Consider the following 24,421-nt stretch of genomic DNA (forward strand, 5'->3'; position numbering starts at 1 on the left):
TTCTGGACTGAAAGACGAACGAGTAGGTCCTAGATCAAACCAAGCCTGAACTATCTCTGGAGACAAAACCACTGAAACTGAGCCTGTCTTGCTTCGGGTACATCATGAGAAGACAGGATGGTTGGAAAACAGACAATATTGCTGGGGGGGGGGGGGAAATGAAGGCGGCAGACATAGAGGAAGACTAAATATGAGATGGATTGGCTCCCTAAAGCAGTGGTTCCTAACCTTGGGTCCCCAGATGCTCTTGGACTACAGCTCTTAGAAATCCTGACCAGCACAGCTAGTGGTGAAGGCTTGTGTGAATTTTAGTCCAAAAACATATGGGAACCCAATGTTGGGAACCACTGCCCTACAGGAAGCCACAGGCTTGAGTTTGTAAGAGCTGAGCAGGGCTGCTGAGGACAGGACCTTTTGGAGATCACTCATACATAGGGTCCCCATAAGTTGGAGTCAATTTGACCGTATGGAACAACAGTAGCAACAACAACAACGACAGTAGCTCCAGATGGTGACAGATATATCTAACCATGTGTAAAGCCACTGCAGTGGTCCTATAGTGGCTGGATTAGCATCCTGGTGGAGATGTGCCTCTGGGTTGTCATTGGCTCCATGTGCATAAGCCGCCTTCTGTATACAGATGTCCCTTTCTGGATTAGGGTGAAAATGCCATAAGATATTTTACTGGTTTGCTTGACAGAAAATGGGTAGGCTTAAAGTGGGGATATAATGCCCATAATGGAGAGAGAAGACCTGGGGGAAGGAAGACTAAAATTTTCATCTGTTCCACTTCCCAATTTATTGTTTTCTGTGCAAAAATATTAAAGAGTGTACCGAAACTAAACAGTTTTAGACGTGTGATACTACTGCAGCTATTATTATTCCATCCTGTGGAATTCTGGAATTTGCCATTTAGTCCCATTATGTCTTGTCATGAGCCTTCCTAGATATTAAGGTTTTCAGCAGAGACCCTCTAAAATAACTATTTTAGAGGCCTACCTAACAAGTGCCTCAAAGAGAGTCTTTTTTCTATGCCTCTCTCAGACAGTGGAACACACTCCTTTCCAAGCTGTGATTTGTTTCTCCAGACTGGAGTAAAAATGTCTTTTCATATTGCCTTTTGACATTTAACCTGCCCTGCTGTGTTGTTTTTAACTGTATAATTTGATGATTTTAATAGTTTTGATGTATGAACTTAATTTTAATGGTTTTACAGAGGGGTTGGTTTATGTGATTTTGTGATTTTTATTTTTTACTAAATGTGGCTTTATTTGTTGTTTTTAAGACATTTGCCTCCTGCAAGTAGAGCCAACGTGTGTAGCTCTTGGGCAAAGTGAACAGATCCAGGGCACCCCCAGAAGAGGGGAATGACAAACCACTTCTGAGTATTCTCTGCCTGGAAAACCCTGAAAAGGGTCACCATGAGCCAGAATGGACTTAATAAGACACTATTATTATTATTATTATTATTATTATTATTATTATTATTATTATTATTATTATTATTATTATTATTATTATTATTATTATTATTATTATTATTATTATTATTATTATTATTTTGCAGACACCCTCAGGGCATTCATCTAATAATTCATAGATGCTTTCCTATGAACAGATAACACTTTTTTTTTACATTCTATGGGTCTCAATCATGTTGACTGGAATGTGGGACCTGGGCTCAGTTCTCCCTTTTCCATGGCCCTGTCACTCTTCCTTGGCCTACCTCACAGGGTTTTTGTGAAGAAAAAGAGATGATGAGGAGGAGGAGAGTCATGCAAATTGCCTCAGAGTAAAAATGGGACAAAAATATTTTTTAAAATGAAACAAAATTAAATTTAAAAAATAAAGACAAAGAAAAGGCAAAATTAAAAAAAAATAAAATACTGGCTGTCCTCCCTTGTAAGGCCTTGGGAAGCACAGTGCTGTCTTCATGTTCACACAAGGACATGTAGTTGTGGCCTGATTCTTCCTAATGAACTCTGTTTACCTCAATGATTGATCAAGAGGTGGCTCCAGAATGGTACCAGCTAGTTTCAATCGTATTAGTAATATTCAAATAATTTTTGAAACAATAACAAGACTCAGACAGCAAGTGGGGGTTGAGAAATAATTAAAGCACAATAAATCTCTTAAGCCAACATTGTACTTGTCATGACAGATCTATTTCCAAAGTGACATTTTAACGATTTTGATGGAGGTGGCTGGGTTGAGAATTAAAAGCGGGGTTTCAAGTAAATGAAGTTCAGCTTCAAAGGCAGTGAAGCAGCTTTTTGTGCTGATGCATTGGTGTTGGTACAGTTGATTGAGTCATGTCACATTGATGTCATCCATTTAAATTGGAAAATGAAAAGTTAATCAGAGAGATAACCAGTATGCAACCTGAAACCGAGAGTTTCTGTAATCAGCTTGTGATAAGCCATTGCAAGTTTCTCCTAACATGCAAGATTTTTTTAATCAAGGAAGAATGCCAATTTTAATTTCAAACTGAGGAATTGTAATTGCAAATACAGAATACTATGTTGCATGAAATGCTGTCTTTTTAAAAATTCAAGATAAGCAGCTTAGTAACTTAAAGAAAACTTCTGCTTTACAGTACTATATAAGGCAGAAAATTTAAAAAAAATCTCTATAAAAGATGTAAGGCAGAGATTTTTCCAGTTTACACATATATGTATTTGTTACACAGGTATTTGTGCATTTTTCTGTTATTATTTTGGTGTTTGATTTGATTTTGTTCTGTTGTGTAAGCTGCTTTGGGAACCATTATAGTTTTTTTTTAAAAAAAGAAAATTTAAATTTGCATCTAGGAAAGAACAATGGAAAAGGATCAACTCTCCTTACAGTTTAGGCCGTTGACTACATTTCAGCCTAACCAATCCCACAGATTGTTGGAAATATTCATCATACGTGAGTGATATCAAAATTGCATTCAGGCTAACCCATGAAGTTTACCTACAGTGCAACTCCATTGAAAAACAATGGAAGAAATGCTATGGAGCACAGAGTCCCTCCCTCAATTTGTAGGGTTGTGTGTTTTTTCCTACACCTCTAGGGCTTCTACTGTTTTTTAAACCAAATGTATTTGCATTAGTTCAGGCAGTGTGACTGCTTGAGCCAATGTGGAGGGGTGTATAGCCATTCCAGCCAGTTCCAGCAGCAGTGAGAGAGGCAGGACAGTGGGGAAACTGTCTGCCATTTGAACTCTCTCCTCATCCCCAAACCTGTTGCCTGGGCCTGCTTTCATCTTCCGATCCCATCCCATCCCATCCTTTACTTCTTTTTTCTTTAAAAATATTGCTAATCCAGCACTAGGACAGCTAAGTGGCCAAACAAGAAGAAGAAGGAGGAGGAGGAGGAGGAGGAGGAGGAGGAGGAGGAAGGAAGGAAGGAAGGAAGGAAGGAAGGAAGGAAGGAAGGAAGGAAGGAAGGAAGGAAGGAAGGAAGGAAGGAAGGAAGGAAGGAAGGAAGGAAGGAAGGAAGGAATCATCATAGGGACAGGTGGAAGTTGTAAGGTAGCTTGTCTCTAAACATGCCTCCTACAAATCTGGACAGCCAGAGTATAACTATCTTAACAAGCTAGAAATAAGAGAACGGGAAGAGAATAGGGAAACAAGCAGATTTAGGCACCAGGTGTGGGGAGGAGAGGATTCAAATGTTTAACATGCTGCAAATTTCCTCCCCTCTCTCTGGTGATTCCTGTATAGTCAGCTGAAGTGAATTAACCTGGGGAAACCAAATTCCCAGGTATGACTTCCCAGTGGATCCATTCATATTATTCCTGCTGTGTAGTTGCACCCTTAATTTCAATGTTGTCTTGCCATTTTCCCAAGAGATTGAGTACCTGTTACACACTTTTCAGTCCTTATTTTGCTACAAGCTAACTATGATTGTAAGTTATGTTACATCACAACTGCTGTGCTCTCAGAACTGCAGTTCTCCATAAATACCTCTATTTTAAAGAAGTATATAGGGTGTGCTTCTTCCATGGATTGTGACTAGACGTTTCTCAGTCCTGTACCTTTCTATGGCATTTTTCATATGTTTTCTACTCTTCCCTGGGATTTCCTGGCCAGCAAAATATCTTCTGTCTCCTCCTACCCAGTGTAGTCCTGCAAATAATAGCTTAGATACTGCACAATCATTCATGCCATTCTCCGATTCCTCATCAGTGTCTAGATAAGTCTTACCAAGTACATTCTGTGCTAATTTACATTTGACGCTTCTGTGTGGCTTTTGTCTGATGTATGGTTCTCTGTAGGATTTTTTGTTTCTCTTTGCTGTTTTTGTCAATTTCAAAATTTTACACTGGTCACATTATCTGCAATCCTATACACTTACTGGTATTTGAAGCTGACTAAAGAAAGAGCATGAAGTTGACAAGAGCAACAGAGGGGCGGGTACAAGCAGCCTAAGCATAGAATCCTAGAATAACTGGGTTGGAAGGGGCCTATAACTTCCTGCCCCCTCCCCTCCAATTTTCTAAATCCCATGTTTTATTGTTAGCTTCTTCTCTCTCTCTCTCTCTCTCTCTCTCTCTCTCTCTCTCTCTCTCTCTCTCTCTCTCTCTCTCTCTCTCTCTCTCTTTTTGGTGGAAAGGTAGAAAAATAACTACTTGAATCATTAAATAAATAATCATACAAGTAACTTGGGTACTGCATTAACCACTATGCAATGAGATAATCTACACTACAACTGCCCTCGGAACAAATAGGAGCAAATGCAAAGGCAGTCTATGGGACATCATCCTCATCAGTTGTGAATTAGTCACTCTTGAATGATGGTTAGCCATTTGGGGTCTGGAAGGATGGGTGGATTAGGAGCTCAAATGCATTTTTGTGTGGAAAATTGGGATTGGACCGCGGTAATTCCCTGCTTTTCCCTGTAGACGTGCAGTAATTGCATTTAGAGCATGTGATGGAAATTACAACAAAATAAAATTCTATATGGCTTTATGACTGGAGGGAGAATCAGAGTTCAGAGGAGCACTCACTGTGGCCCTGTGAAATGCCAGAAGGCCTGGATACTGTTCCCCCCCCCCCCTTTACAATTTACCAGAATATACAAGGAGAGCCTTAATAAGGTGTGGTCGCAGGGCATGCCTTCGGATGTTTAGAAGCATTTCATGTTGTCATCTTTCTTTGGGGGAGTGTCAGTTTCGTATTCACAGGAACCATACTAGGATAAAGGCACGCCGGGAGACCTGACCTTTCAGGAGTGCAACTTTCTCTTGTAATTCCTACGTTTGTCAGTCACCTGTGTCTGCTTCCTCCTCTCCCTTCCTGGATAAAGGTGTGAAGAAAAAAGTGGGGCATAGAACTTGCGTGCGAGGCACTGAGGAGTAATCAGATGTTGGCCATGTCACTCCTGAGGATTTCCCTTACTCGGCTATTTGTCTCCATAACAACTGCCAACCACAACCTGCAAACAGTTACCTAAACGCCATGATGCATGCCAGCAGAACTCCCACAGAGGGAATCCTTGTTTATATTTCTGTTGCTAGGCAATCTCCTTCCGCTGTAATCTGATGGGTGTGTGTGAGAGAGGGAGGGAGAGAGAGATTGTGAGTGAATGTGTGTGTGCTTTTTGCTCTCAGTCATCATGAGTGGCTAACAATCTTGTCTTAATGTTATTTTCAGCTCTGCTTTATCTAGGGATGGGTGAGAATGAACTTCATTTGATTCCTCTGTTGAGAGGAACTGTTAAAAAATCCACACATCCCATCATTTGTGCAGCAGGAAGAACATGCAGAGGGTGGTGTCATGTGTTGTGAAGCTGCATTCTGCAGTTGTTTAGCACCCGGAACCCACTATTCATGTTGAAATCCAACATGCTCTAGTCACATTTCATTTTTGAAAATGCTGTTGGTTGAAAATATACTTAATAGTACAAACCCTCCCTAGGTAAAGGTTCCCCTTGACATTTAGTCCAGTCGTGTCCGACTCTAGAGCCCAATGCTCATCCCCATCTCCAAGCCATAGAACCAGTGTCTGTTCATAGAACCAGCGCTACTAGACATGGAATGCTGCTACCTTCCCACCATGGTGGTACCTATTTATCGCATTTACATGCTTTCAAACTGCTAGGTTGGCAAACCCTCCCTATACAGTCCAAATTAACATCTGTTTTACAGAGAGTGTAAATGCTGGTGAAAATCCTCTTGCATAGAGTCCCATTACATAAATTAAATGATGTAGTCATCTGGTGCCAGTAATATACTTGATTTGATTAAAACTAATTAAGAACTTCGTTTCTCTAACCAACAGAGTTGTGAGGGCTGTCAGCAGCCAATCAAAACATCCAGAAGAAGTGGGAATTTTGAATCTCTCAATGGACATGGAAGCCATTGCGGAGTGTTATGGCATTCATTTCTTGTGTGCTGAGCTCCTGGTTACCTCCATCTTGCATTGCTGCTGGCCTGCTGTGCCTCCACTTTGGATCCTGAGTTTTTGCCCCTTTCCTCTTAGCTTTGTTGGAATATTTCCCCCATTTCTATGTATTATTTTTGGTGCTGTCAGGCAGCATACCTATACCAGTTGTGCTTCCTTGGGATTAATTAGTTTGGACTGCCCACCCCAATTTCTTTGGGGATTTCTCCCCTTTTCTTCCTTGGCTGCCTGCTGGTGCCTGTAGACTTAAAAGTAAGAGAATGCCAAAGTTCTAGTGAGGAGAAAAAAAAATCCCCATATCCTAGTAGGCTTGGTTTTGGAAGGCTTAGATTGTGGTTTTTGCTTGTATTTGCATTCTTGCTTGCATATCTTGGTTTTTGGGGAGAGGGGACTGTGTTTGCTATTTCTCTCACACATGCTCAGTTTCTCTGTGTATGCGCCTTACTTTAAAATTGTTATTTGGTTCATTTACTGTGCAATGTATATTTTGGTGGCCCCCCTTTTTTGCGGAGGGACTAGTTTGCTTGGTCCTGGGGTGTCACTTTGTGACTGTGCCAATGTGCCATTGGGGTGTGTGGGTATTTCTCTCTTGTGGTACCTGGTGTTGTGTTTTTATTGGTTGCTTTGGTTGAATGGGTGTCTCTGCGTGCCAAATAGCCAGTGCCTGCCTGTCTGGCTACTTCCTTGTCTTTTTTCTATTGATCTGCCCAGCCTCAGAGGATTTCTGTTGTACTGGATGGGTGACATTTAACTCATACTGTTGTTTTCTCTTTTCTAATGTTTGAGTGTTCTATTGCTTTTTGAATGGGTTTGTGGGGAAGTGAGATTTGTTTTGCACAGGTCTGATGATGATTTTATTTTCTTTTGTACTGTTGCCAGCTTTTGGAGTAAATTGATTATCTGCCGCCTGTCAAGCATCACCAGGTTCAGGAGGACCCTCTCGAACCAGTCAGCCACACTATCCTACATATGCTGGTATGGGTGAAAACAGGAGGGTCAAATGTACTCATGGCTGGCAGAATCTTCCTGCCTGACACCCTCTCCAACTCCTTAGTCTGACCTGACTAAGCAATGGGAATTCCCCCCCCAAAAAAAAATCCACAAGATTCAGTGCTTTGACTTTATGCCAACCCTGCAAGGTAGAAATGCCACCACACCCACAAAACATACAGGGTCCCAGTCAAGCCAAAGTCTAGATTTAAGTACCACAAGCCCTCTTAATTCAATAAGTCAAGCAAGTATATGAAGACATTTTGTATTTTACTAAAGATGAGGAAAGACTCAGAAAGTGTAGAAAAAATTTCTAAAACCAATCTCAGTAGCTGCAAGGATAGTTTAAAAGGTTTAAAGCAAATAATTATCAATTAAAAGCTTGGTGCCAGAGCAAAACAGAGCAAACACAAGAAAATAAGAAAGTCAGCTAAACTAGTCTGTATTTATAGCTTCAACATAGCTAATTAACCAATGTTTCAACTATATGAGACACCCCAATGAAGAATTTTAGCCCTGCAAAAACTCCTCACCTCTAGGCAAGAGTGAGTCAAGGTGTGCTATATTTTCTTGTCAAGGGCTCCTTAATTATCAGTGCAAAATGATGCAAAGCAGACGCAAACACAGGGCAAACACGGAATATTTTCCTGACTAATGTAAGGACACACACAACTTATCTAAGTCCATGCAGTGAAGCAGCATCCATTGCTATTTTGTAGAGTTCGCATCATCTGAATTAAAGTGTTGTGTCTGCAGTCTTGCTTAATCAATCAGTTGCCAACGTTCCTTTCATGAGCAAGTTAGTGGAGAGGCTGGTGGCTGATCAGCTTTGGGCGCTTCTCGATCCATTCCAGTCCGGGTTCAGGCCGTGTCATGTCAAAAGATGATCTTTTGAGGGAGACCGATAGGGGCAAAACATCCCTGTTGGTCCTTGACAGTCCTCCTTGACCTATTGGTGTCCTTCGATATCCTCGACTATAGTATCCTCCTGGGGAGGCTCTCTATGTTGGGGATCAGTGGTCAGACCTTGACCTGGCTGCAGTCTTTCCTGGAAAACCAACTGAACGAGTTCAGCTTGGGGAGATGCTATCTGCTCCATGGACTCTCAATTGTGGAGTCCCACAGGGGTCCATCATCTCCCCAATGCTATTCAACATCTATATGGGGCTGCTGGGGGAGGTTATCAGGAGTTTTGTGTCACCAATATGTGTATGACACCCACCTCTGTTTCTCCTTCCACCCCTCTGCAGTGGATGCTGTCCTGTCCCTTGAGAGCTGTCTGAACATCATGCTCAGCTGGAGGAGGGACAACAGAGTGAGGCTGAACCCAGACAAGATGGAAATCCTGTGAGTGGGGGCTCCTAGTGCCTACAATCTGGGTGCCTTCCTCTCCTTTGGGGGGGGCTACTCTTTCTATGAAGGATGAGGTGTGCAGCTTGGGCATACTCCTGGACCCTGTGTTGTCTATGGAATCCCAAATAGTGTCGATGGTCCACTCCACCTATTTCCATCTAAGGAGGATTGCCCAGCTGTGGCCCTACCTTAACACAAAGTCCCTCACCACACTAGTTCATGCATTTTTAGTCTCTAGACTACTGCAATGCTTTCTATCTGGCACTGCCCTTGGGGCTGTTACAGAGACCTCAAAGGGTCCAGAACTTGGCAGCCAGGTTGCTGTGTGGGGTCATGAAATACCAACACATCTCCCCCACCTTGGCCACCCTACACTGGTTACCTGTTCACTTCCATACCAGCTTCAAGGTGATGGTGTTAACCTATAAGGCCCTTAAAAGTTTAGGACTAGGCATGGGGATGAATACAAAAATGGAGTGTTATATTCGTCAGAAATTGCTGATTCATTAAATATTCATCCCTTCATATTCATGGGTTCCAGAGACCTCAACGAATATGAAGGGATGAATGTTGCCTCATTTTTATTTGTCCCCCATATGAAGAGAGGGAAGGCTAGCCTTCTCTCTCTTCCTATGGCTTACCCATTCTGCCTACGAGCCTGCCAATCAGCTGACTGATGAGCCAATAGGCAGCCACCCACCCCCACAGCCTGTTCCCTGCACCTTCCTCTCCCTACCTTAGCCGCCACCCCTGCCGCACCCCCACCCCTACCACCACCCCGCCCTAGCCAATGCCCCTACCATAATCACTGCCGCCACCACCATCTCCAGCAGGCCTCCGCAGCCACGGCTTGTAGAAAGGGACACTGGCTGCCCTTTGCAAAGATGGTGGGTGCAGCTTCATTTAGGGTAGGGAAGTTGCAGTGACCATCTTTGCAAAGGGCAGCCTGGATTCCCTTAGCCTGCCTGTAAGATCAGTGCAGGCAGGGCAGTTGAGAGTTCTGACCCAGAGAGAGGCCTGAAAAGTGACTACCAGAAACTGGGCCTTCTTGACAGTCACCCCACAACTATGAAACAGTCTCCGACCCAAAATCCACCTGGCCCCCTGATTGGGAACCTCTAAAAAGCTATTAAAAACCTGGCTATTCAGACAGTTCTTCTCGGATTTTATAACAACATGATACAGTACAATAGTAAAAAGGTAAAGGTAAAGGTTCCCCTTGACATTTTTAGTCCAGTCGTGTCCGACTCAAGGGGGTGGTGGTCATCCTGTTTTCAAGCCGTAGAGCCAGTGCTTGTCTGAAGACAGTTTCTCTTGTCACATGGCCAGCGTGACTAGGGAACGCTGTTTTACCTTCCCACCATGGTGGTACCTGTTTATCTACTCGCATTTACAAGCTTTCGAACTGCTAGGTTGGCGAGGAGCTGGGACAAAGCGACGGGAGCTCATTCCGTCACGTGGATTCAATCTTACGACTGCTGGTCTTCTGACCCTGCAGCACACAAAGGCTTCTGTGGTTTAGCCCACAGCGCCACCACGTCCAATAGTACCTTAATACTTAAATATCCAACCTAATGCCATGTATTTATTTTTGTTTTTATTCTATTTTATCTTTTTTATTTTATTTTATGTTGTTTTATGCTGTTCCTTATAGTTATTCGTTGTGTATTTCTTACATTTTATTTGGTAGCTGTTCTATTTTTTGTTATTCTGTCATTGTTATTGTTTATATTGTTGTAAACAGCCCAAAGTGGCTTTGGCTGCCAGGTGGGTGTCATAAATATCAATCAATCAATCAAACAAACAAACAAATTTGTGAAAAAGAAATTTCTGTTTATAATTCTGTACTCCAAAAGCATAATAAAATAAATTTTCCTCTTTTAGTGATAGGAAAATAATGTTGTAGTTCCTTATCTTCCAATGCAATGATGAGACAAGTGGAAATTTGCATCCAAAGTGTACACCTTTTAATCACACATGCGCACGCACACGCGCGCACACACACACACACAAAATTCACAGCTCAGTTGTTCGTCCATATTACAAAGAGTTCTTAACTAAATAGCAAAAATCTTATGAAATTTCTAAACCAGTATAAATGGAATTGGCTTCCATCTAGTTAGTAAATTGTGGCAAGTTAAGAAGTTGCTGTTGTATGCCAAGTCATGTGACTCAGCATGCGATAGCCAATGCGTGTGCTAACTTCTTAACTTGCAGCAATTTGTCCATGAGACTTATACCCATTGCATTAAGCTGGCAAGTGTAACTACTAAGATTCTGATTAACGTTTGCCATTGCTGTAGTGTTTATGACACTACTCCATGAGAAACATGTCAAAATGTACCTAGACATATCAAACTCATACAGATCTTTGGATTCTGTGTAGAGATGGGGTATTCGTATATGAATACCCCCGCACAGCTGGATGTAACTAGGGTTCAGCCCCCTGGGGCCGGACCATCCACTCACATGTCCGCTACTGCCACCGGGTCTGCTCTTGCTTCCAATCACTCCGAAGTTCGTGGTCGGCTATCCACTCATTAGCCTGGCAGGGAGACTCGACTTCCCTTCTTCTGCCAGGAGTGGATAGTGTATGTGAACTCCGAAGTAATTGGAAGGGAGAGTGGAGCTGGTGGCAGCAGCAGACGTGTGAGTGGATGGTCCGGCCCCAGGGGACCAAACCCTCATTACGTCCAGCTGTGCGGGGGTATTTGCATTTGTATTCCTATATGGATACCACCATCTCTAATTCTGTCCACAGTATTTAAGCGATTTTCTCATAAATTATTCTGCATTTTGTGAGTCACCCAGAGTAGACTATGTCTAAATGGGCAGCATATAAGCTCAATAAATAAATAAATAAATAAATAAATAAACAAACAAACAAACAATCAAACAAACAAACGTGTTAGTCTTTAAGACCCTTTGTTGAGTTTGTTGCAATACCTTGGCTCTCCACCTGGAAATATTTTAACAATATAGTAATTTTGATACATCAGGGGAGGGGAAAATATGTATTCTGGGATGTTGAAACTGAAATAATACATACATTTTGATCCTCTATTGAAAAGTATAATATTTCAGGATGGGTGATAACTGTGTTATTAGGTCTGAGCCACTACCACCATGCAATTTTGGAACTAAAGCTGAAAGAATTAGTGACTGGCTATATATAAGTGAGAAATCATAAATCAATGGCAACTAACAACAATGGTTGTGTTTTCTTCTGGAGGAAAGCAAAATATCTTGGAGTATTTCCCCCATAATATTATTACTCATCTGGGTGCTGCAGAGAAATGGGAAAGGATGACCTGGGTTCCCAAAATGCACACTGCTGACATAACAACTTAAGGATCCTTTGTCTCCTTCCTTTAGCTCTACTAAAATCTATCGAATTGACATTCTATGTGTGTCATTCTATTAAGCAGTGTTTGCTCTGATTATTTATAAGACACATCTTTATGTGGACCAAACATGCTTCAGGACTAGAGATGGGCACCAACCTCGGTTCAAAGGTTGCCACACATTCCCTTTCTCCAACTCCCCAGCTGGATCTCCCACTCACCAGCCAGTGTGCGCTCCTCTCCTCCTCTTCTTTGGCTGCTCGACCAGTCTCCGGCAGGAGCCTGGGCTTCTCTGCCCCGCCTCCTTGGCTGATCACCCATTCAGACAAGGAGGCAGGACAGACAAACCTGTGCTTCGACTGGGGACTGGTCAAATAGCCAAAGAGGAGGAGGAGGGGAGCACACTACAATTAGTGAGTGGGTCACTGGCCAAGGTGGTGAGGGAAGGGAATGTGTGGCACCTGTGGTGGCACATGTACGAATTGGAACAAACCTCCAAACTGAAGTTCGTGCTTGTCTCTATTCAGGAGTGAACATGCTTGACACAGAATAAGTGAATCAGAATCTCCCTTACAATTATAGACAGCCTTGAACATTCCACTTACCTACTGAGTCTTGATCAGGAATCCAAACAAGTAACAATGATGGCAGCATCAATACCATTAACACTACTATCCTGTTGCCTAAATGCAGAGTGGAAGGAAAATAAGGAAACTCCCCCTGCCCCTCTTTCAGGATCCTTGTTGAATGTCCATTCTACACTAGTTTTCAACTTGGCCATGCAATATACTAGAGCTTTCCAGAATGAGATCTTCACATGATTTCCTTCTGCGCCATGTTTCAGCAACAAGTTACTAAGCTGGAAGTCCAGTTTCACCACTCTCCCTTTGCCTGAGTAGAACTCAACAGGACTTGAGCAATCCTACATTGTAGGATTGCTTAATGGTTGTTACAGACAGATTTAGAAGTGTTTGTCGGTTTTTCCTGCATTAACTTTGGAAGGAAGCCCCACGTTACTGTTCTCCCTCCATGTAACTGTAAGAATGACACTGAGACTACATTGTGGATTCCTAGATCTTGAACTGGCAACTTCCTGCTACAAAACGAAGTCTCTCGTAAATTGTTCCGGTCATAGCTGATCATGGCAGATGGTGGGAGGTGCTTTCTGCATGCTGCCCCATTTTCACAAAAATGTACCTTGATGAAATCCCTGCAGATGCAAATCCAGATGTTCAGCTTCATGTTCCCTAGCATCACTTGAGCTCCCTTGATGGATCAAGGCAAGGAATGACTAAACCCATGGACAATGGATTATCTTGAGTAAACTATTCTTGTTTACTTCAAGCATGGAAGAACACAAGTATCCTCATCACCAAGGGTCTTCTTCATCGCTACCAAGAAAATCATTTTATGTAACGACGTCAGTCATGGTACTCTTAAGAGTTCAAACACTTGCTCCAAAGGCCAGAAGCTATGCTAATCTGTCTAGAAAGCAGCACTCTCACACATTCTGATCATAAAAGCACATAAAAGTTCTCCTAGCTATTCTCCTAACATTGCTCCAGATTTATTTCAGCTGTGTGAACCTGCAATCCCGCATCTCAGTTTCTCACCACAGTGAAAAAGCAATACATCATTGTACCTAATGGACATGAGCACTATCTTCAGACAAATGTGCCAAAGCAGACTGAATCAGATATATCTGTGTGATCTGGGAGCAACTGGAAACAGACCAAGAGGCTGTTCCTCTGGGTAGTACAATGTCACAACAGGTCCATTGTATTCTGTTTGGCATCCATAAGGTTAAAAAACTGCCCACACCAAAGAAGAAAGAAGATGACTTTCTGGAATAATCTTTTTCTTTGTTCTGTCACTCAGCTTAGTTTACAAAACTTTACTGAAATATTGTTGCACCAAATGGATCACCGTGAGTCAGAATTGACTTGATGGCACATGAATATTATTATCAGATTGAGCAAGTATGTGATTGTAAGCTCTGAGTGGATAGGTCACAAAGTTAGCACATTACAGCATGTAGCCTCTCCAGGTCAGGGCCATTTGAATTCTCCACCATGAGCAGGAGGATTTTAAATAAATAAATAAATAAATAAATAAATAAATAAATAAATAAATAAATAAATAGGTAGGTAGGTAGGTAGGTAGGTAGGTAGGTAGGTAGGTAGGTAGGTAGGTAGGTAGGTAGGTAGGTAGATAGATAGATAGATAGATAGATAGATAGATAGATAGATAGATAGATAGATAGATAGATAGATAGATAGATAGATAGATAGATAGATAGATAGATAGATAGATAGATAGATAGATAGATAGACGAACGAACGAACGAACGAACGAACGAACGATCTAGAAACACAGAGACAATGTCATGGATCCAGGAAGAGTATGGGTTGGAATGTTTTCTAAAGGGTATATATAGGGTGGATTGGCTCCAATCTCCATGCCTTTCATTCAGTTACTGGGTGGGCTGGAAAGGTTTCCATATATGCCACTATATTAAAAGAGTATTTCATTCATTTGTGTGTAGGGAGAATAAAAGTGCGTTTCACAAGGAGTGTGGAAAGAAGATGAAAAGAAATCAATTTCCCATCTCCCTCTTCCCCAACCAGCTTCAGCAAGATACTTCACGGCATCCTTCCTAATGGGAAAGTGATCACAGCTACAGGTTTCTATGAAAGCAACAGAGAAGGAGAGAGACAGAGGGACAAAAAGAATTGGATCAGGGAATACTGGGGACTACACCAGGACATATGTTATTGATCCTTGAAATGTAAACACAGGCTTTCTTTGTTAGTTTGAGTGCATATCCACATATCACAAAGAGAATGAACCTGGTGGAGTTACAATGATCTCAGTAAATATGATTTTCTTTAAAATGTCTGTTTCCAGTCAGAGTGAGACAATGAAAACTGAAGTATGTTTTGGAAGCTACAGGAAATGCCATTCATTCATAATTATCATTTAGTAAGGCAAGGCTTTTTGAACTCGCTCAGTGACCTAATGTTGCTGGTTGATTTTGATGTGAATGCAAGTTGAGGCAGATATTTTTTTGAACAACGGCAACAAATTGCCATGAGTGGTCTCTTAGATTCCATTATGTCAGGGAAGCCAGTGAAAAGGGAAGTCTGTGTAAAGGTTATAAAATGTTTTCCCCATTAGCTGGCATTGACATCAGACCCAGAAAATGAGCAAGTGAGTGACGTCACAAACAACAAAGATGAACTAGCGTTGGCTGGACTTGTCTGGGAATTCAAGAAGCACGCAAGATGTACTTTGCATAGATGGGGTTTGATGTGGTTTATTCAAAGGAGGCGAAGGGAACTGAAATGGTAATGTGAATCCAGATGAAGAGCTAGTTACCTGACAGAACATGCTATTATAATCAGCATTCATTAACGTTGTATTATTCAGAAATAAAACACTGGTCATAATGGGAGTGCTTGCGTATAGTAAAAGATCACTGAAAGATGCCTTCTGACTTCCCTTCCTTGGCACAGAGACAGACAATGGCTGTGCGCTCTTTTGTAGGCCTACTGAGAGCAAAGACCAAGCAAACGAGTGATGGGCAAGGGTGGGTAACCTTTTGCCCTCAGCTCCAAAACCCCCACTTCACTTCTCTTTCAAGGATAAAGACCAGGCATTCACTCACATTACACATACAAAGTAGTTCCCAAACTGTGCAGCAGTGCCTTGGGGTGCTGCCAAACCCAGCCAGGGGCGTGGTGGAATCCTCAGAAGTACTTCAATGGAGTGTGTGGAAATACTACGCAGGCCAGGCTCCCCCTTTCTTCTCTCCACACCTCCCCCCACTCAAAGCATTGTATTGGTGGAGCCTCCCTTGACTTATTGGCCATTGTCAGTGGCCAATAAGTCAAGGGAGCCATGAGTCACAGACATTGGGGAACCACTGCACTAACTGTCTCTATATAATGGAACTCTGAAGAAGTCCTATACAGGACTAGGGGAGCAACTTCCCTTTACATCCCAGTTTTCTCTATCCCTGGGTCCATAATATGAACCCTGTGTTCTCAACGTGTTGTGGTTGTTGTTAATCTTTCATGAATGGTGGAAAATACAAATAATTGTGGCTTGGAGGGCAGGGATATGCAGCACCCTGATAGCTCATACGGCAGTTTTCCTTCCTCAATCACACAAACACTCAGTCCTAATAATCTAATAATATATGATAATATTTCAGTAAAATTTAATAAACAAAGCTGAGTGAGAAAGCAAAGAAGAAAAATATCCCAGAATGCAAAAAGGCTACAGAAATAGTGACAGCAACTCTTTCTCCTTTTCTGACAATTCCACCTGACTTGTTAGTGTGTCCAAACAAGAGCTTGGGCTTTATTGAGGGAATTCAGCCCTTATTTTTTGACTTCTCTCTTGGTGGTAGCAGCTTAGTCTCTGGTATTCTGATTATTTATTTTTCCTGCGATTCAACCTGATGACTGCCTTTTAACCTTTTAAATGCCAAATGGAATATGAAAGATCACCTGGGGTGTTGCTCCACCCCAAGAAGAAAAAGTTGTCCAGAAAAGGACTAAAACTCTTGGTTCTGTCCATTTGTTTGTTTGTTTGTACCCCACCTTTCTCCCTAGAAGAACCCATGGAGGCTTACAGCATTAAAACAATCCTAAGTGTACTGTCTGAGGACAGCACACAATTCAGATCCGTAACATGGAAAGCAGACTTGCTTCACCATGCTTTAACATGAAAGAGCATAAGAAACTGGATGGATGGGTGGATGAATGGATGGATGGTTGGCTAATGATTCTTACAAGCATTGAAGGCTTGTTCTATTTTAGACAACTAGGAAGTCTCTTTTAATTGGTTGTTACTGCTGGTGGTGATGGAGATGATGGTAACAATGATGATTAAAAGGTCATTGGACACTGATATCTAGAAATCCAGGAGAAAGTTTTTAACCCAGCTTTGTCTTTGACTTCTTAGGGTCTTGCACCCACATTGCTTCACTTTGAGGCAGCTAACTACCAACCTGCAATTAATCAGAACTAGTTTTAAGTCTGATCTTTGGCATAAGCAATCACTATTGATTAATATTATCCAGTGGAAGAGCAAAGAGAAGAGGGAGAGACTCTTCACAAATTAGTGAATAATAAATAGCTCCCCATGCCTACGGTTTATCGCTCAATACACAGCAGAAGCAGCAGAAACCATCCTGGGATGAAGATGAATGGATGTTAATTAGGCTATATAAAAATAAAAGGTAATAATTTCTCGAAAACCATTAGTGTGATTTCTCGCCTAGTGCTATCTCAGTATTAGCTTTGATCCAGCTTTACTGTCCTATTAATTTTAGCATTGCTGCTGTGGGATGTCATTCCAGCTAATCAAGCAATTTGAACTACTGCTGCCAATTTAGCCACGATGGAAAAAAACCGCTGTTAAGTTCCAGCAACAATTAATTATATAGTATAATTAAATCAGAGGTGTGCTGAACTCCCCTTTCGTAAATATCAGGAGATAGAGTTTCCTCAAGATGGGAAGGAACCTTCAAGTTAATTTTGAATTTCATATTTCACAGGATCCACTGAGATTTGATCCGCCTTGTCCTGGAGCAAAGTATTAGCTTCTCAAAATTCCACTGGGTTCCCAGAGAAATTTATTTGATATTTCATTTGAGTAAAAACTTCAAAATTACCAGTTTTACTACAGACACATTTTGTTGTCATTTCACTTTCAAGGCTGAGGATCAGGACAGAAACCTAGGAATAGCTAAATCCATCAGTTTTGCTTTCCTCAGCATTCACTTTTAAAATATGTTCTTCCTATTATGAACAAGAAGAAAATGCAGTTCTAATAAAGTTATTAAAATTGAACTAGACCTCAGTCATCTGCACCACCTAACTCTAGTTATTCCCAGCACAGAAAGGACCTGTTAAAGATGAGAAGTGTTCCAAAGAAACTGTTCCAAAGAGTGATTTTTTTTTTTTAGAAAAAGAGATTGCAACCCAAATTGAATGTCATAAATGTGGTTGAATAGATAGGGATTCTGAGACAGACACTGAAAGGCGATGTACACAATGCGGATAATAGTTTTGCTTTGTTCTAAATTCATTAGTTTAAAAAACCTTATTTTTTTTTCCTTCCTGAATTTGAAGAAATCCATGATTTTGATAAATTCATTTTTAAACAAAGCTCTGAAACATCCATTTCTCCTGGCAAACTCCATCTGAGGTGATGCAAGTCTGGATAGGTCTGATGGAAAGTGAGAGCATACCATTTTTTAGATGAAATTTTGAAAGACGAAAGACAACAGTAGGTGTTGCAAGGATGGCATTATGCTGATATTAGTCACTTCGGATGTGAAATAAAACCACAGAGGGAATGAGTTCTTTGAAGATTTATAGCATGTGTGATGTCTCTGTATGAGTTTTGTTGAAAATTTTAAAAGGAAGGAGAGCTGGAAGAGATCTGTGGTTTCAAGAGCATCATTGAGCTGACATACCTCTGCCCTGTAAAGCTACACAGTGATTTAATGTGATGGAGGGCCAACCTCAGAGGGCTGGAAGAAGCACAGTTGAATTTTTCAGCTTCTGTTCCACACCTCTAATGTACTGGGCTTTGGGTGAGTGGAAACAAGGTTGTCTGGACCAGAATTACACACAGTTGAATAGTTAGCTAACTGATTTGAATATTTACTTGTGGCCTGGAACTAAATAGCATGACTAATGGACTCTAAAGGTCACAGTCACCTGATAATTTCCTCTTAAGTTAATATTTAATTCCCATACTATATTTCTTGGAATGGGAGCGCCTTCAATAAGGATATGCTTCATTCCAGAAGATATTTTAAATTCATGCATGTTCATTCAAAAATAATGTTAAAAGGTTGTTTGCCTCACTCATTTTTTCTCCTGTGAATGTTGCTCTCCCTCATCGCTATCGCAAAAGCGTTGCAAACAATCTGTTTTCTTCACATCCATGCCTTATGCATTTCAAAAGAGGAACTGCATCATCAACAGATTTATGGTTACGTGTGCAGCTCCAGGCAAGATCTGAAGCTGCACACAATTGGGGTGTATAGGGTTTCTGACACAAATCCTAAGCATAGAGAAAAGAATTTTGAAATAACATTTTGCAACTTACAGGTAGCAATATCGCATGCTATGCAACAACAACATTCTCTCATGTCAGTTCTGACTTACGGTGACCCCTTCTAGGGTTTTCTAGGTAGAGAAAACTCAGAGGTAGTTGACCAGTCCCTTCTTCTGGAGATAGATAGATAGATAGATAGATAGATAGATAGATAGATAGATAGATAGATAGATAGAGAGAGAGAGAGAGAGAGAGAGAGAGAGAGAGAGAGAGAGAGAGAGAGAGAGAGAGAGAGAGAGTCCTGGGTCTGTGTAGCTTACCCATGACTATACAGGCTGGTTTTTCTCCCAGGAGGCACAGAAGGGATTCAAACACCCAACCTCTGACTGCAGCCAGATATCTAAATCACTGAGCTATCCAGCCAGCTTACTTTCAGTAAAAAAGAAATAACAGTGTGACTAGTAGGGATGAGATTTTCAATTTTTCTGGACCACATATACCATAATTCTCCATTCTGGGAGTTCTACCTATCTGGTCGGCACCTAACAAACACCTCAATGTGATGCACCCTGGAGAAAGTCCTCCATTACAAGGCTTTGATGCTTAGCTAGGCCAAACTCCTCCTAAGTGTCCTGTTCGGAAAGAAAGCTCCCAGTTAGCACTGGGGAAGCAACGGGACACTTGAGTGGAGTCTGACCTGGTTAAGCCTCAAAGAAGGGAAATGGTTATGTCTCTGGGATTTCTTAGGGGACAACAAACATTCCAAGTTCAGTTTTGCTAGGCTTGCCAGAATACTGTTGCTGATACCTACAGAATGGTGTCCCTTATATCAGAATCCTATAGAGCAGTGGTTCCCTCCCTTGGGTCCCCAGATGTTTTTGAACTGCAACTCCCAGAAAACTTGGCCAGCACAAGGTGTTAGTCCAAGAATATCTGGGGAACTCAAGATTGGGAATCACTGCTATGGAGGCTCAGTGCCAAGAAGGCTATATAGTAGACATGCATATGCCAGAAAAACATAAACCGCTACCTCATTGGCATGCAGACTTTTGTGTCTCTTTTACAAACACCTGTGTTTTTGCCCAGCTCTGTATCTCTTCATGCCTATTTTGAGTCTTGTCGCCTACTCAGTTATTAAGTAGGATGTGTAATGCAGGAATAAAATCACCTTTGTGTTGCCTAGCTTCCTAAGTGACATTTCAAAACTGCAAGAAGTTTCCAGAAGCTAACTTTCCTGCCGCATTCATCACCCGGCCAAAAATAGGCTGCCAGTTATACAAAGGGAAAATACCTACAAGATGTGGGTTGTGGCAGGTGGGATGTTCAAAAGGAAGGGGAAATTTCTAAAAAGGTGTTGGAGACCCCTTATTCCCTGAATTTTCAAGGATGTCTCCTCTTTCTCTCAACCTGCAACCCCTCCCATTCAGAACACCACCACCCCTGCTATCAGGGGAAGGCTGAGAGCTAAAATGTTACTTTTTTGGACTACAGCTCCCAGAATCCTCTGGCCAACAGAGTCACATGGGGGAACCATGGAACCTTCCCCCCCCCACCCTCCCAAACGATGCACAAGATGGGTGTTTGGAAAATCCCTTCCTGGATATTGACATATAGCAAGAGCTAACTCTAGCCCTCATGCTTTCTGCCAAGGTGATAGCTATGAGATGAATCTATGTTGCATCATGAATTGGGATGAAAGTGCTCTTGCCTAACCTTTTGAAATCCACTGCGGTTGGAGGAAGCAAACCAGCCTGAGGAATCAGCTTTGTTTGCAGGCAGGAGATTGAATGGAAGGAGTCTGAGAGTGGTGTTTTCTTCCCCTTTTTGATTCTCAGATACGTCAAATAGAAAACAAAACCAAACAAAATCTCTCCCATGAAAAGCAGTTCGCTTCTGCCCAACCCTTTTTCTATCAATCTTCAGAAGGAAGTTGTGTTCTCATGATGAATTGTGACTTAATAGCTATTGTATCATGTATTGTGCAGAACTGGAAGGGCAGCATGTGAACCCTGGTGGTGCAGTTTGTTGCCAGAGAGTCTGATGGGTGGAAAAACCCCGGCGGAGATTAACTTATTTAAAGGCACGTAAATCTGATGCAGACAAGTTGGCATTTTAACAGCACTGGACTTTGATAAGAAATATGATGTTGCTGTTTTTAGAATGTGCATCCAGTCTCTCTGTGAGCATCCACAAGGGTTTTTTTAAAAAACATACATATAGTCAGTTTAAAAAATCAGTAATGCTCACAGATCACATAGCATCCTGAGAGACTCTTCCCATCCTGCTTATAACTTTTTTGAACTGTTACCGTCTGGCAGAAGATATAGAACAATTAAGACTCGGACCACACGTTTTCTCAATAGTTTTTATCCCAGAGCTATAATTGCAATTAATAATGAGCTTAAAGACCACCAGTAGTGAATAATTAGTTGGACTGTGTTACTTGGCCTGCGGTGTAGATGTTTGTATTTTTAGTGGGGGACTTTTAGTGGGTGGGGAGTGTTTGGGGAATTTTATGTGTGTGCATGTGTCTGGTCTCTGGGTGTCTGTGAATTTCGTTGTATGTGTATATACTTACAATGACAATAAATTATTATTATTATTATTATTAGATCAACAGGCATAATAAAAGCACAACTAATTAAAAAGTTGGAACTCATACCTGTACCCTCAAAATAGAATATGAATACCCAACATGGGCAAGGCACTCCTGCCTTGGAAAGGTGGACACCCTAACCCAGAGATTTTAGATTTCCAATTTGAACCCACGATTGGTGTGGGGGACGTAGTACGAAGGGATCTTCAGCAGTGGATTACATCTGGGAGTGTGATTCCCTCTCCAAAGGAAGGCAAAGTTGGATATCAGGTTAACACTTTGTAGGCTCTCCATCTCGCCATTGTGCGAGCTAGAGGCCACCCCATTCCAGCCAACAAGTCTCAATACCTGGACAATGAGGTATTTCATACCTCTTGCACAAGGGCTGAAAAAGGCCAGCTGTTTGTGGAAGGGTCCATTGTGCAAGCGCCATGAGTGAGCAAGATTTTGCCCTCTATTATAATCTCTACATTTTCCAAGTTTTTGTTGTAGTATTCAGCTTTTTGTTTGTGGAATCTTAAATCCTTTGTGTGAGCTGTCTACAAAGTTTTTTCTTATTGGGTGGCATCAAAACTAGAAGGGGGGGAAAGAATATTTGGTGAATTCCCTGTCCTCATGGATTTTGGCTGCCTCAACATGAGAAGAAGCCAGCCAAGGAATGTTCTGTGTGATTCTTTGTTTTCAGCTAAGAGTACAGCAAAGAGTGATCTTGTCCCTGGAAATCTTTAGGATTTCCATCAAATGTTCCAGGACTGCTTCCTCTTTGAGGAGTTCTGGTTAAGTTCTAGCTGCCCAAATGAAATGTCGGGACTGACAGAGCAGAATAGTTTCAAGTTTCCCAGAGTCGTCCACCCCCTTTCCCCATCAACTGGCACTTAAACTGAGATATCTGAGATATGAGTGGGAAGAAAGAATAAAAGTTTTTTTTACATACAATTGAACAGATCAAATGGCAAAACTGATAAAACATGACTGCTTCTTGGCAACAGGTCTCAGCAGACTTGCTACTTTCAACAGTAGTATATATCTATCTTTGAATCAGAAGCCAGGAAGGAAAAATTGGTTACTTTTGGATAGATTGAGAGTCACTCCGGCCCAGACAGGTCCGTTGCAGCCAAAGCTATTAAAGGCAGCATGTGAGGCTGTAAAAACCCATCATGACACACATACACACTCATAGCAAACACAGGAAGAGTGGCTCATCAAGAAAGAGCTGACAATGCATCTAATTATTCTCAAATAAAGCATCGATCATCCTGATTTTGAATAATTTTCAAAATGCATGCATTCGAACAAATTGTACACTTTTATGTCCAAACAGGTAATTTTTGGAGAATGGGCCAATTTTCTGCACAAAACATCGTTGCCAGGAAACAAGGACTCAGTGGAAAGTGCCAGGCAACTCTTTGCCATCCTTAGGTAAAGGTAAAGGTTCCCCTTGACAATTTGTCCCGTCTTGTCCGACTCCAGGGGGCGGTGCTCATCTCCGTTTCCAATCCATAGAGCTAGTGTTTGTCCAAAGACAATCTTCCGTGGTCATGTGGCCAACGTGACTAGACATGGAACGCCATTACCTTCCCACTGTGGTGGTACCTATTTATCTACTCACATTTTGCATGCTTTCGAACCACTAGGTTTCCTTACTTTCATGGGAAAGAGTAACGCAGTTCCTTGTCATTGCTTGGGTGGATGAGTCGAGAAAGAATTAGATCCATAATCAAAACACTATTTTTGAAAGGCATAAAGCTTGACAACTTTCTATTATGATCCTTCTAAAATTGTCATAAAATGTCTCCTAACGATAGCATTGACAAGGAACTAGAAAACATTCCCCTTCATGGATGCACGCCTGAAGATGACAGGAAAAAAACTGATTCATTTGAATTGTGGTCCTGGAAGAGAGCTTTGCAGATACCTTGAATTGCCAGAAAGAGGAACATGTGGGTCTCAGAGCAAATTAAGCCTGAACTGTCTCTGGAGGCCAACATGTTAAAATTAAGGCTGTCCTCCTTTGGGCACATCATGAGAAGACAGGGTTCTCTGTAAAAGATGATAATGCCGGGAAAGGTTGAGGGCAGCAGGAAAAGAGGAAGACCAAATGTGAGATGGATTGACTCCCTTAATTCAAACAGATTTGAGTTTGCAAGAGCTGAGCAGGGCTGCTGAGGGCATTTTGGAGATTGCTCATTCATAGGATCACCATAAATCAGAAGCAACTTGATGGCACATAACAACAACAGTAAAACCAGAAAACATTACTTGATACCTGAGAAAGAAATTTTGGAACGATTCATAACATTACTTGAAATATACCTTAGTTACATCTTCATTCCTCCAAAAAATAACTAGTTCTATGCAACTACATTACTTGTAACTGGTTACTTCTAGGCTCTGGGAGAGGGTAGGGAATTCTGTTTCTGGCAGCACTATAGCTCAAACCTAAAGCTAGATTCAACCCTATAAACAAATAAGTGAATGACTGAATTCAAACCATTCTCTAGATCAAGACACCCTGAGCTAAATTTGATCCAGGTTTCAAAAAGTATAAATTTACAAAATTGCAGGAGTTCCTTCGATGAAAATGTATGCAATCCTGAAAACATGCAGATCAGCAACTAGAAAGGGCTAAAAACTTGGTGAGTCTATACGTCAGTTAAAAACATTTGATA

General features: G+C 41.6%; 1 long non-coding RNA gene across 1 annotated transcript; it reads left to right on the forward strand.

Moving 5' to 3' along the window:
- The first annotated feature begins 8,550 nt into the window (after nt 1-8,550).
- Nucleotides 8,551-23,997, forward strand: LOC144586522 (uncharacterized). The gene is made up of 2 exons (XR_013541389.1): nt 8,551-8,726; nt 14,622-23,997. It is a non-coding gene; the product is annotated as an uncharacterized LOC144586522 (long non-coding RNA).
- Nucleotides 23,998-24,421: the final 424 nt, after the last annotated feature.

The sequence above is a fragment of the Pogona vitticeps genome, chromosome 2 (genome assembly GCF_051106095.1).
Source record: "Pogona vitticeps strain Pit_001003342236 chromosome 2, PviZW2.1, whole genome shotgun sequence".
In the NCBI taxonomy this organism is placed as follows: Eukaryota; Metazoa; Chordata; class Lepidosauria; order Squamata; family Agamidae; genus Pogona; species Pogona vitticeps.